The following is an 11133-nucleotide window of genomic DNA, read 5'->3' on the forward strand; positions in this document are numbered from 1 at the left end:
GCTGAATTCGTTTTACACCAAATGGCTTCCTCATATACTCCAATATATCCTATTGCTTGCCTTTTATTTATCAGACATCTGTGTGGTTTCCCATCCGGGGCTGTGATGAACAGAGCTGCTGAGAACATTCCTGTCCAGGATTTTTCGTGAATGAACATGAAAGTTCTCGGGCCGCTCGGGCGTGGTGTCCTCCAGAGCACCCTTGAGCTTGATGCCTGCCTCCCTAGAAGGACTCACAGGGCTCCACGAAGCTGACTTCCTGGAGCTCCACCTGAGACCGCACGGCCCGAGCCCCCACCACCCCCCCCCCGACCCCGCGCCAGAAATCACACTGGGGCCCTCAACCACCCAAGGCCCCAGCTAAACAAAGACACTCTTAGGAGGCAGGACGTTCCGAGGGCTTAGAGGTTGCGATTTTCTGTCGTCGTGTTTTTCTTGTCGTTGTTGCTGGTGAGTCTTGGAAACCCCCACGCTGTTTTCCGCAGTGGCCATGCCACTTTACATCACCACCAGGGAGGCGTGAGTGAGTGACTCGGCCTGTCCGCGACCTCGCTAGCAGTTTGATACTGTTCTCGTATTTTGCTGAAGGCATTCTGACAAATGTGTCCCGAGGATATCTCACTCCGATTCTCATTTGCATCTCCAGGAAACGGCTCACATCTTTTCACGTGCAGATTTGTAAATTCATCGGTTATCTCCTCCTCTCCATGTGAGATGCCTGCTCTGTCTTTGTGTTTATTGTGTACTTGGATTTTTTTTTTTTCCAAGATACTGCTACTGCATTTTGAGGGTTCTTTACAAATTCCAATCAGAGGTGTGGTTTGCACAGATTTTCTGCCCCCAGACTCTGTCCTTGGTCGTTTCGTCCTCTTAAGAGGGTGTTTCACAGAACCTAGGAGTTTAATTTTGATGATTTCCAATGTCTCCATTTCTTTTTATGGATCACGCTTCTGAGGCCAAGTCTTAAAATCTCTGTGCTGGCCCTGTACCCCCAATTCTTTCTCTTAGAATTCTTCCTCCTACAGCATGTTCTAGTTTTACTTCTTACATGGAAGTTGTTACTCCTGAGGTCCCGGTTGCCGTGATGAATGAAGCTCAACTCCTCTCTCTGCCTATTTCTCAAAAGGCCTGAGGCTGAACTACTGCTACAGATTCTTCTGATTTCGTGCTAAATGGACCCACCCGCACCCTCCCGTCCTGGCAGACCAGACCCTTGCACAAAAATCTCCACTTGAAGAGTTTTTTCACCTTAACCAGGACATAAACACCACCCCTGTCCCCACCACCACAAGCCCCCGCCCCTCCCCCGGCTCCCTCCCAACCCATATAGCTAACACACATGAAACGAAAATCTCCTGCTACCTCATCCACTTGAGAAGAGTCAGTCTCCTCTAAAGACCTTATCCTCGATGACTTACTGCTGCCTCCCTTTCCCTGGCACAATTCTCTCCCTGGATGTGCCCCATCTTAGACTCGCACAGCTCCACCGCTCGGGGGAGCTGGAGACGATATCCAAATTGGCTCAGACGGTAGCCTCCTCGTTTCAAAATGACCTACGCGTGACATCGGCCGTAAACGTGGTCCAGAAATCAGTGACTTTCGTGTGCCTCCGGTGAAATCCGGAGACCCTGGCATCTGGAACACATCTTCTCCACGTCCTTCAAACCTTTGCTCTCCCTCTTTACCCCTGGTAGCCCGCCCGATGGTTCACGGGGAAATTAGATCCCGTCTGGCAAGAGCCGAGTCGTCTCCCCACCACGTGCGAAAAGAAAAGGCACGGGCCCACCCCCTCCCATCTTATCCTTCTTCACCCACACTATCGTGTCAGAAAAATGAGTGCCGCAGAAAAATGTGTCCCTCCTCCTGTCAAAAGCTGAAACCTCGGGTCAAACACTGAGACGGAAAGGACGCTGGAGTATTGTTTTGAGCTACACACAGACGCTTTTAAAGAGGACGACAACAACAACAAACGAGCAAAACCTTACCCCCATCAGGGAGCAGGTGCAAGAATGGAGTGCTGACTGACCCTCCTTCTTTGCTTCCTGGAAGCAGGAGGTCGGTCAACCAACCAACCAACCAACCACCCTCCCAACCCCCCCCCCCCCCGAGGAAGATGTCCTCTCTATCCCAGGAGGAGAGTGACGTTCTTATCTTATTGGCAAGGTCGGGAAGTTGAGGATGAGAGAATTCTGTACAAACGGACCTCGTTAACGATGTTTACTCTTCCAATCCACGAGCATGGACTATCTTTCCATCTCTTTCTTCTTCGATTTCTCTCAATAACGTCTTATAGTTTTCAGCGTATAGGTCTTTCACCTCCTCGGTAAAGTCTATTCCTTGCTATTTTCTTCTTTGTGCGGTGATTGTAAATGGGAGTGTATTCTCAACTTCACTTTCCACTAGTTTGTCGTTAGTGTGTCGAAATGTAACTGATTTTTGTCTGTTGATTTGTATCTTGCAACTTGACTGTATTTGTTGATTATTTCCAGGAGGTTTTCGGTGGATTCCTGAGGGTTTTCTATATCGAGAATCGTGTCACCCGCCAATAGTGAGAGTTTCACTTCTGCCTGTCCGACTTGGATCCCTTTTATTTCTTTTTCTTGCCTCATCGATCTGGCTCAGACTTCCAGGAGTATGTCGAATAAGAGTGGTGAGAGCTGGCATCCTTGTCTTGTTCACGTTCTCAGAGGAATGGCTTTCAGTTTTTCTCCGTTGAGTATGAGGTTGGGCTGTGGGTTTGCCATGTGTGGCCTTCATTATGTTGAGGTACTTTCCTTCCATGCCCATTTTCTTGAGAGTTTCTATCATAAATGGATGTTGGATCTTGTCCAGTGCTTCCTCTGCCTCTATTGAGATGGTCACGTGGTTTTTATTCCTCATTTTGTTAACGTGGTGTGTTCACCTTGATCGATTTGTGGACGTGGAACCATCCCCACATGCCTGGAATAAATCCCGCTGGGTCGTGGTGGAGGATCCTTGGGATGTGTTGTATTCGAGTCGTTAATATTTCCCTGAGGATTTTTGCATCGATGTTCATCAGTGATATTGGCCTGTATTTTTCTTGTTCTATGCTGTCCTTGTCCGGTTCGGATGTCAGAGTAATATTGGCCTCGTAGAATGAGTTAGGAAGCTTCCCCTCCTCTTTAATTTTTTGGAAGAATTTGAGAAGGGCAGATATTGAGTCTTATTTGGATGTTTGGTAGAACTCACCAGGGGAGCTGTCTTGCTCTGGACTTTTCTTTTCTGGGAGGTTTTTGATTACCGTTTCAATCTCTTTACTTGTGATTGGTCTATTCAGATTCTCTCTTCCTCTTCTTCTTCTTCTTCTTCTTCTTCTTCTTCTTCTTCTTCTTCTTCTTCTTCTTCTTCTTCTTCTTCTTCTCCTCCTCCTCCTCCTCCTCCTCCTCCTCCTCCTCCTCCTTCTGGAGGAAGATTGGCCCTGCGATAACATCTGTTGCCAATCTTCCTCTTTTTTCTCCCCAAAGCCCCACTACATAGCTCTGTATCATAGTTGTACAGTTGTAGCTCTTCTATGTGGGACGCCACCTCAGCATGGCTGCTCACTCATGAGCAGTGAGTAGGTCCACACCCAGGATCCGAACCAGGGAACATGGGCCACCACAGCGGAATGGGTGAACTTAACCGCTACGCCACCGGGCGGGCCCACTCTCTTTCTTCTTGATTCAGTTTTGGGAGGTCGCAGGATTCTAAGAAATTATCCATTTCTTCTAGGTTATCATCCTGTCTGTGGGCGTATAGCTTTTCATAGTAGTCTCTTATAATCCTTTGCATTCCTGTGGTGTCTGTTGTAACTTCTCTTCTTTCCTTTCTGATTTTATCTATTTCAGTCTTCTCTCCTTTTTTCTCAGTGAGTCTGGCTAAGGGTTTGCCAATTTTGTTTATCTTCTCAAAGAACTGGATCTTAGTTTCCTTTCTATTTTATGTATGTATTTTTTTAGTCTCTATTTCATTGATGTCTGCTGTGATTTTTATTATTTCCTTCCTTCTACTGACTTTGGGCTTTGTTTGGTCTTTTTCTAGTTCCTTTAGGTATAGGGCAAGCTTGTTTATTTGAGATTTTTCTTGTTGGTTGTGGTAGGCCTGTTTTTCTATTCATTTCCCTCTTAGCACTGCTTTTGCTGCAGCCCATAAGTTTTGGTATGTTGTGTTTTCATTTTGATTTGTCTCTAGGTATATTTTTTTAACTCTAGTGAGGGATTACTATTTTTTTTGGGGGGGGGGGCCTGGGAAACATTTGCCCTGAGCTAACATCTGTTGCCAATCTTCCTCTTTTTATTTACTTCCTCCCCAAAGCCCTGATACATAGTTGTCTATTCTAGTTGTAAGTCCTTCTAGTTCTTCTACGAGAGCCACCACCACGGCATGACTACTGACCAAGGAGTGGCGTGGTTCCACGCCTGGGAACCGAACCTGGGTTGCCGAAGTGGAGGGCACCAAACTTTAACCCCTAGGCCGTCATGGCTGGCCCAACGTTTTCTGATTTCTCCTGTGATTTCCTCATTGATCCAACAGTTGTTCAGTAGCCCGTTGTTTAGTTTCCACATGTTTGTGACACATATCGAGGCCCTGAGCTAACATCTATTAACAATCTTCCTCCTATTTTCCTTTCTTTTCTCCCCAAAGCCCCAGTAGAGAGTTGTACGTCATACTTGTCCATTCTTCTAGTGACTCTATGTGGGATGCCACCTCAGCACGGCTTTAAGAGTGGTGTGTGTGTCCGAGCCCGGGATCCGAACCAGTGAACCCTGGGCCACTGAGGTGGAGCATGCAAACTTAACTGCTACGTCACTGGGCGGGCCCCTAAAAATTCTAATTAATGTATGTGATTAGGGGGCCGGCCCTGTGGCGTAGCGGTTAAGTGCTCCCCCTCCGCTGCTGGCGGCCCGGGTTCAGATCCCGGGCGCACACCGACGCACGGCTTGTCAGGCCATGCTGTGGCGGCATCCCACATAAAGTGGAGGAAGATGGGCACGGATGTTAGCTCAGGGCCAGTCTTCCTCAGCAAAAAGAGGAGGATTGGCATGGATGTTAGCTCAGGGCTGATCTTCCTCACACACACACAAAAATATGTATACGTGACTAAAGCTACTAAAAATTAATAAGGGAAACACCTTCGTATTCAAGGGAAAGGAAGAGGGGTGTTTTCAGTAGAGACGGTATAAAAAAATAAAGTTTTTCTTTTAATAACTTTATTTATTTTTCCCCCAAAGCCCCAGTGGATAGTTGTATGTCATAGCTACACATCCTTCTAGTTGCTGTACGTGGGATGCGGCCCCAGCACGGCCGGAGAAGCGGTGCATCGGTGCGCGCCCGGGATCCGAACCCGGGCCGCCAGTAGCGGAGCGCGCGCACTTAACCGCTAAGCCACGAGGCCCGCCCGGTCAAGGGTCTTTTGTGTGTTTGCTTGCTTGCCTGTGGATGTTCAGTCGCCCTACTCCCATTTGATGGAGAGGCCATCTTTTTACTCCCGTGGGTTGCTTTTGCATGATGGCCAAAATTCAGTTGGGCTTCGGCATATTTGTTTGGGTCTCTGTCCTGTTCTGTTCTGTTTCGTTGCTCAATGTGTCTCTCCGTCTGCCAATGCTGCACAGCCCCTGTTAGCTCTATCAATTCGCGTGAAATCGGGGGTGACTTTAACCCTTTGTTTTTACTTTTTTTTTTTCGAAATTGCTGTAGCGATTGTAGTTCCTTTGCCTGTCTGTACACCTTTTTGGGTTTGTTTGTTTGTCTTTGTTGTTTTGCTGAGGAAGAATAGACCCGAGCTAACATCTGTGCCAATCTTCCTCCAGTTCATATGTGGGCGTCTGCCTCAGCGTGGCTGTCGAGTGAGTGGCGTAGGTCCATGCCCGCGATCTGAACCCACGACCTGAGCTGCTGAAGCAGAGCATGGCGAACTGAAGCGCTACGCCACAGGGCGGACCCCTCTCTCTTTTTTTTTTTTTCCTTAAGGGAAGCACAGGTACTGTTAAACAACTAATGTTATTATTTCTGGCCGGCAAAATGTGTGCGTCTGCACGTGCGTGTGTTTGAGATGAGACACCTGTTGAACTGTTCCCTGAAACTGGAAAACGAAGAAAGGTGTAGATCTTTTGCCGGTTCTGTGAAACAATTAATGTTATTATTTGTCTCATCTCAAACACACTCACGTGCAGACGCACACACACACACACACTCGCAGCGTGGCCTTGTACGGACGTACTGGAACTTGATTTGTTGAGTGGATGGCTGTGAAGTCTCTTCCCCCACCCTCCCCCACCACTTTCTGTGGGTCTGCTCGCTTGTCACGACGGTAAGGACCGCTGACATCGATATTCTGGTAGCCACTGGTGCATTTGCACCCACGCTCCCCAGCCCCGCGCGCTGTCCTGGGACCCTGTCGCGGCTCGCGCGGAGAGAGACACGTTTGTGTCTCTTCAACCTCCGTGCGGTCAGGCGTCGCCGTCGTTTCCCCGGCGGCCTCTGGGCTTTGCCCGCCTGCCTTGGGCAGCCGTCGCGGGTTGGAAGTGACGGGATGCGGACAGTTGCTCCGTCGTTCCCCTGTCGTCGTCGTCGTCGTCGTCGTCCTCTGACGACTCGCCCGGTTTCGGTTTGGCGGTGCCCCGCCCGCCGCGTTTCCCTGAGTCCTCCCGGGAGCCCGGGAAGCGCCCGGGAAGCGCTCGGGGCCACCCCGGGAAGCCAGCCGGTGCCGGCAGTCCCGGCGCCCCTGCTGGCGTCTCTGAGGGAACGTTCCCCGTCCCCTCACGGGCGAGCGGCCGCAACACACACGTTTTTCCGAGTCCCCCTCCGGCGGCCAGGGTCGCGCCGTGCCGGCTGGGAGCCCCGAGGCGGATGCCCCCTGGCCGCGCCGGGCCGAGAGATGGGACCCGAGGTGGGTCGGGACGGGGTCGGGCCGCCAGGCGGCCCGGCTGCGCGCCCCGGCCGGCCAGGGATCCGGATCCGTCCCGCTGACGCTCGCGCCGGTTGTCCGGTGCCACCTGGCGGCCGCTTTTATATCGTTTCTGTCCTCCGGAGCTCCGGCGACCTCGGCAAGGGAGGTGACTTGGCCGCGGTGACCGAGGCGGAGTTCCGGGAGGCCGGTGGCAGTGGCGGGATCGGTCCCGGTCGTGCTGGGGCGCGGGCGCGTCGTCCTCCGGGCGGAGATTGGACGTGCAGGAGAGCGTGGGGAGGTGGCTGTCGCCGCGCTCCCCGAGGCCGGCGGGTGTGTGGGGCCGCCCGGACGGGTCGACCAGCAGACGCCGGTGCCACTCCGACCCCCGGGGACCGGCCGGGGCCGGCGAGGGGGAACGGGAGAGGTGGGGGGGGTTCCCGAGCCCGGCTGGCGTCCCTCGTGCGGCCCGGGTCGTCGGGCCCTCCGTGTCACCGGTTTCTCGCTCGCGCCCCGCTCCGGAGGTCGGGGACCGGCCCGGGCCTTGCGGGAGGCCCGTTGGAGGGCGAGACCGCGGCGGCTCGGCCGCGGGCACGGGTGGCTCCGGGTCGTCGGACTCGACTCTTCTCACCGCGTTTTCCGAGTCGCGCTCTGGCGGTGGGCACCGGCCCGGGCCGTCCGTGGTGGCGGCCCGGTCGTCGGAGGCGACTCCGAGGGATGTTTTTCAAGTCCCACTCCGGAGGAGAGCGCGGACCGGCCCCCGCCCTCGAGGGTGGGCCGGGGAGAGGGCGTCCCCGTCCCGGACACGTGACCGCGTGGGTCCGGGTCGTCGTGCTCGATTTCTATCGCCAAGTTTTCCGAGAGGTGGGGACCGGCTCGAGACGCAGGTGGAGCCCCGGGTGGGGTATGGGGGCGCGGGGACGGACGCCGGCCTGCCCGTGTGGGGCCCGGTCGCCTCGGGCGCCTCTGAGGAATCTTTTTTTCCCCAAGTCCTGGCCCGGAGAGGAGGATGGACCGGCCCCTGCCCTCGAGGGCGAGACGGGGAGGGTGTACCCGGCCGAGCGCGGGTCCCGCGTGCCCCCGCGCCCCCTCTGCCACCACACTTCCGGGGTCGACCAGATGGTCGCGGGGGCTCCGGGGCTGGTGGCTATGGGGTGGTGCCGGGGGCCTGGTGACCGGGCCCGTGATCCAAGGGGTGCCGCCGTGATCCGTGGGTGGGCCCCGTCGCCTGGTGCGGCCATTCTTTCGCCAGAAATGGTCATTTTTCGCTGCCAGGTAGGTGCCGACACGCTGTCTCCGGACGCTTGTCGCCTGGGAGTCGTTGGGCCTCTGGACGCGCGTGGCGGGGCTCCGGGCTGTGGCCGTGGGCTGGAGGCCCGGTTCTGCCCCTGCCACTTGAGCCCGCCCGCCTGGGCTGGGCCTGCGCGCCGGCTGCCGTGCGTCCCAGGTGTCCCGATCCGCGGTGCCGCCTCCGGTCTCCAGCACCCGAGGGTGGCGGGGGAGGTGGCGCGGGTCTTCTACCCGGTGCGCTCCCCGCCGCAGGCAACCCCGGTGCGGTCGCGACTACCCCACGCCTCGGGCTCCGTGCCATCGCGTGTCAGGCGCTCGCCTCCTGGGGTCGTGGCCCGCTGCTGCACGACTCGGGGAGGCGGTGAGGCTGAGGCAGGCTCTCCTTCGGTGACTGTCGCTGGTCTTGCCGTTGTCTCCGTGAGGCGTGTCGCGCCGTGGTGATCGATGTGGCGATGTCGCGCTCTCCTGGGCCGGGCCTAAGCCGTGCCAGGCGAGGGACGGACGTTTGTGTCAAACGGGCCCGCTCTTCTCGCTCTGCCCGCGGGCCCCTCGCCTCTCCTCCCCGCCTGTCGGTGGTGTGTGGAAGGCAGGGGTGCGGAACCCGGCCCGACCTCGCTCTCCCGCTCTCTGCCTTGTGGCGTCGGCGGGGCCGAGGTCCCTGTGACGCAGTGGACACTCCGTGTGGCCTCTCGGCCGTGTCTCGCGAGTGGCCCTCCCCGAGGTGGGGTGGGCCGTGCCGCCGCCGCACCGCACGCTCCCCCGGGTGTGTGGGTGTGTGTCGCCCGGTCCTTGGTGGTGCTCCTGGAGCGCTCCAGGTCGTCCCTCAGGTGCCTGAGGCCGAGCGGTGGTGTCGTTTCCCGTTTCCAGCGACCCCCTCGGGTCACCGCTACGATGGTGTGTCCGAGGAGAGACGGGGGTCGAGTCGGTAAGGGAGGCATGCCCGTTCCCCTCGCGGGGGCGGGTGCCTCGTCGTCCCACCGGCCTGCCGCGTGGAGACTGACTGGCCGGGTGCACGCCGTGTGTTCTCCATCGCTGGGGCTGGCACGCGGGTGCGTTGAGCGATCTCGGCGGGCCGAGCCAGCGGCATGGCGCTGGCTGTCTTTTGAGGGGTGCCGGTTAGCTGGCACCTCTCTGCACTCTCTGCTTCTTCGTCGGCTTAACCCGACAGAAGCTCTGAGTTCCAGGCGTCGCGGGTGCCCCGTAAAGCTTAGATGAGCCCCGTGACGTCGGACGAGAGAAGGAGCCCGTGGAAGCGCGGGCTCGTGGCCCTGACCGCGAACGCTCGGATTTGCCCCATGCTTACCCATACCGCAGACCCCCGCGTAGCCCCGGCACCTAGGAGTGCCCTCGCGGTCCCGACGGGGGACGATTGGTGGGTGCGACGCGCCCTCGGCGAGAAAGCCTTCTCTAGCGATCCGAGAGGGTGCCTTTGGGGTTCCCGGATCCCCCAGCTGCCGCCCCTCCTTCTCCGCGCGTGGTAGCCGGTGGTGTGACCACCGTTTGCTTGTGGGCAGAGCCGCCCTTTGCCTACCGCGGCCGGCGCCTCCCCCCTCCGAGTCGGGGGAGGGTCCCGCCCGGCCCGGCCGGCGTCCGGCGCGGGGCTGCGCGTGCGCGTGGGCGTGCGCGCGGCCCGCCCGTCGCGTGCCCGGGGTGTGGGGGAAGAGCCCCGTCCGAGCGCCGCCCGCTCTCCCGCGGGGAGCGGCTAGCTCTCCACCCGCTCCCGTGACGAGCCGCAGCCGGTGGTGGTGTGCGGGCACGGTCCGGGTTGCCGCGCCCTGGGCGTGAGTTCCCTCGGGGTCGTGAGCCCCGGAGCGGGCCAGACGGATGGACGGGGTGGGCGGAAGGGACGGCTCCCGCGGTGGGGGCGTCTCGCAGAGGCCCCGGCGGTGGGGCCGAGCCGAGGGAGGCGCCAAGGGTGGCCGAGGCCGGCCGGCGTCCCAGGCGTCACGGGACCGCCTTCGAGTGTCGGTGGCGGTGGGATCCCGTGCCTGTGTTCCTGGTGGCCCGTCCGCGCCCGAGGCCTTCCCCGGGCCGCCTCCCTGTGTGCCGGCTCCCCTCCCTCGTGGTCCTGGGCGTGCGCGCGCCGTCCTCCCCGTCTCCGGCGACCTTCCCCTGCCGGGACAGGTGCCCGACCGCAATGGCCACCGCCTGGGACACGAACGGGCCTCGCCGCGCGGGTGTCGCCTCCGGCTCCCAGGGCCGGTGGTGTCCCCGGGTGAGGTGCTCTCGGTCCCGACGGGGGGTTTGGCCGTGCGGGGTCCTCGGCCGGCGGGGGTGTCGTCGCGCGTGCGGGAGAGTGTTGGCCGTGGTGGTGGCCGGGCCGGGCACCCCCACGAGAGGTGCAGGGGTTTCCCCGAGGCCAGTCGCCGTTCCGGGTGCCGCGGGACCGCTCCTCGTGCTGGAGGGCCCTGGCGGTGAGATCCCGTGTGTACCCCGGCCGTCGACTCGCCCCCGGAGGATCTTTTTTTCCGTCTCCTTCTTGACGCCCCAAGCGTCTCTCGCGGAGGTGCACGGCCCGCCTCTTCTCCACCGCCTTCCCGGCGCCTCCCCTTCGCCGCCAGCCGCCCCACGCGCCCTCCCCGTCCAGTCCGGCTGCCGAACCGGGGCCGCGCACCGGGTGCGGGTCACCGCCCGGGCCCGCCACGGCCTCCCCCGTGCCCGCCGCCGCCACCCGCGCGACGGCAGCGTTGCGTGCTGGCGGGGGCGCCGTGCCCCCGGCAGGCGCCCCGTTCCGGCGCGCGTGTCCGTCTGAGCGCGAGTCGGGTCCCGGCCAGCCGTCGTGACCGCGGTCGCCGCGCCGCCCCCCCTCCGGGGGTGGGCCGGGCCTCGGCCCGGTCCCCGCCCGCGGGGGCGTGCGCTCGGCCGGCCGGCCGGTCTCGACGCGACTGCCTGGGTGCCCCGTCCGCGCTCCCGCGTTGCCGATCGGGGCCGCCCCGGGGGCCGCCCCCGCCTCTCCA

At 59.3% G+C, this 11133-nt stretch overlaps 1 long non-coding RNA gene across 1 annotated transcript in view; it reads left to right on the plus strand.

The window, feature by feature from the left end:
* Positions 1 to 2061: 2061 nt before the first annotated feature.
* Positions 2062 to 11133, plus strand: part of LOC147914846 (uncharacterized) — a 20287-nt gene continuing 11215 nt past the window's right edge. Inside the window, exon 1 of the long non-coding RNA XR_015554602.1 lies at positions 2062 to 5980. This is a non-coding gene — a long non-coding RNA (uncharacterized LOC147914846). The remainder of the gene's footprint in view (positions 5981 to 11133) is intronic.

The sequence above is a fragment of the Ceratotherium simum genome, chromosome 16 (genome assembly GCF_057802395.1).
Source record: "Ceratotherium simum simum isolate JZ-2026a chromosome 16, ASM5780239v1, whole genome shotgun sequence".
NCBI classification, from domain to species: Eukaryota; Metazoa; Chordata; class Mammalia; order Perissodactyla; family Rhinocerotidae; genus Ceratotherium; species Ceratotherium simum.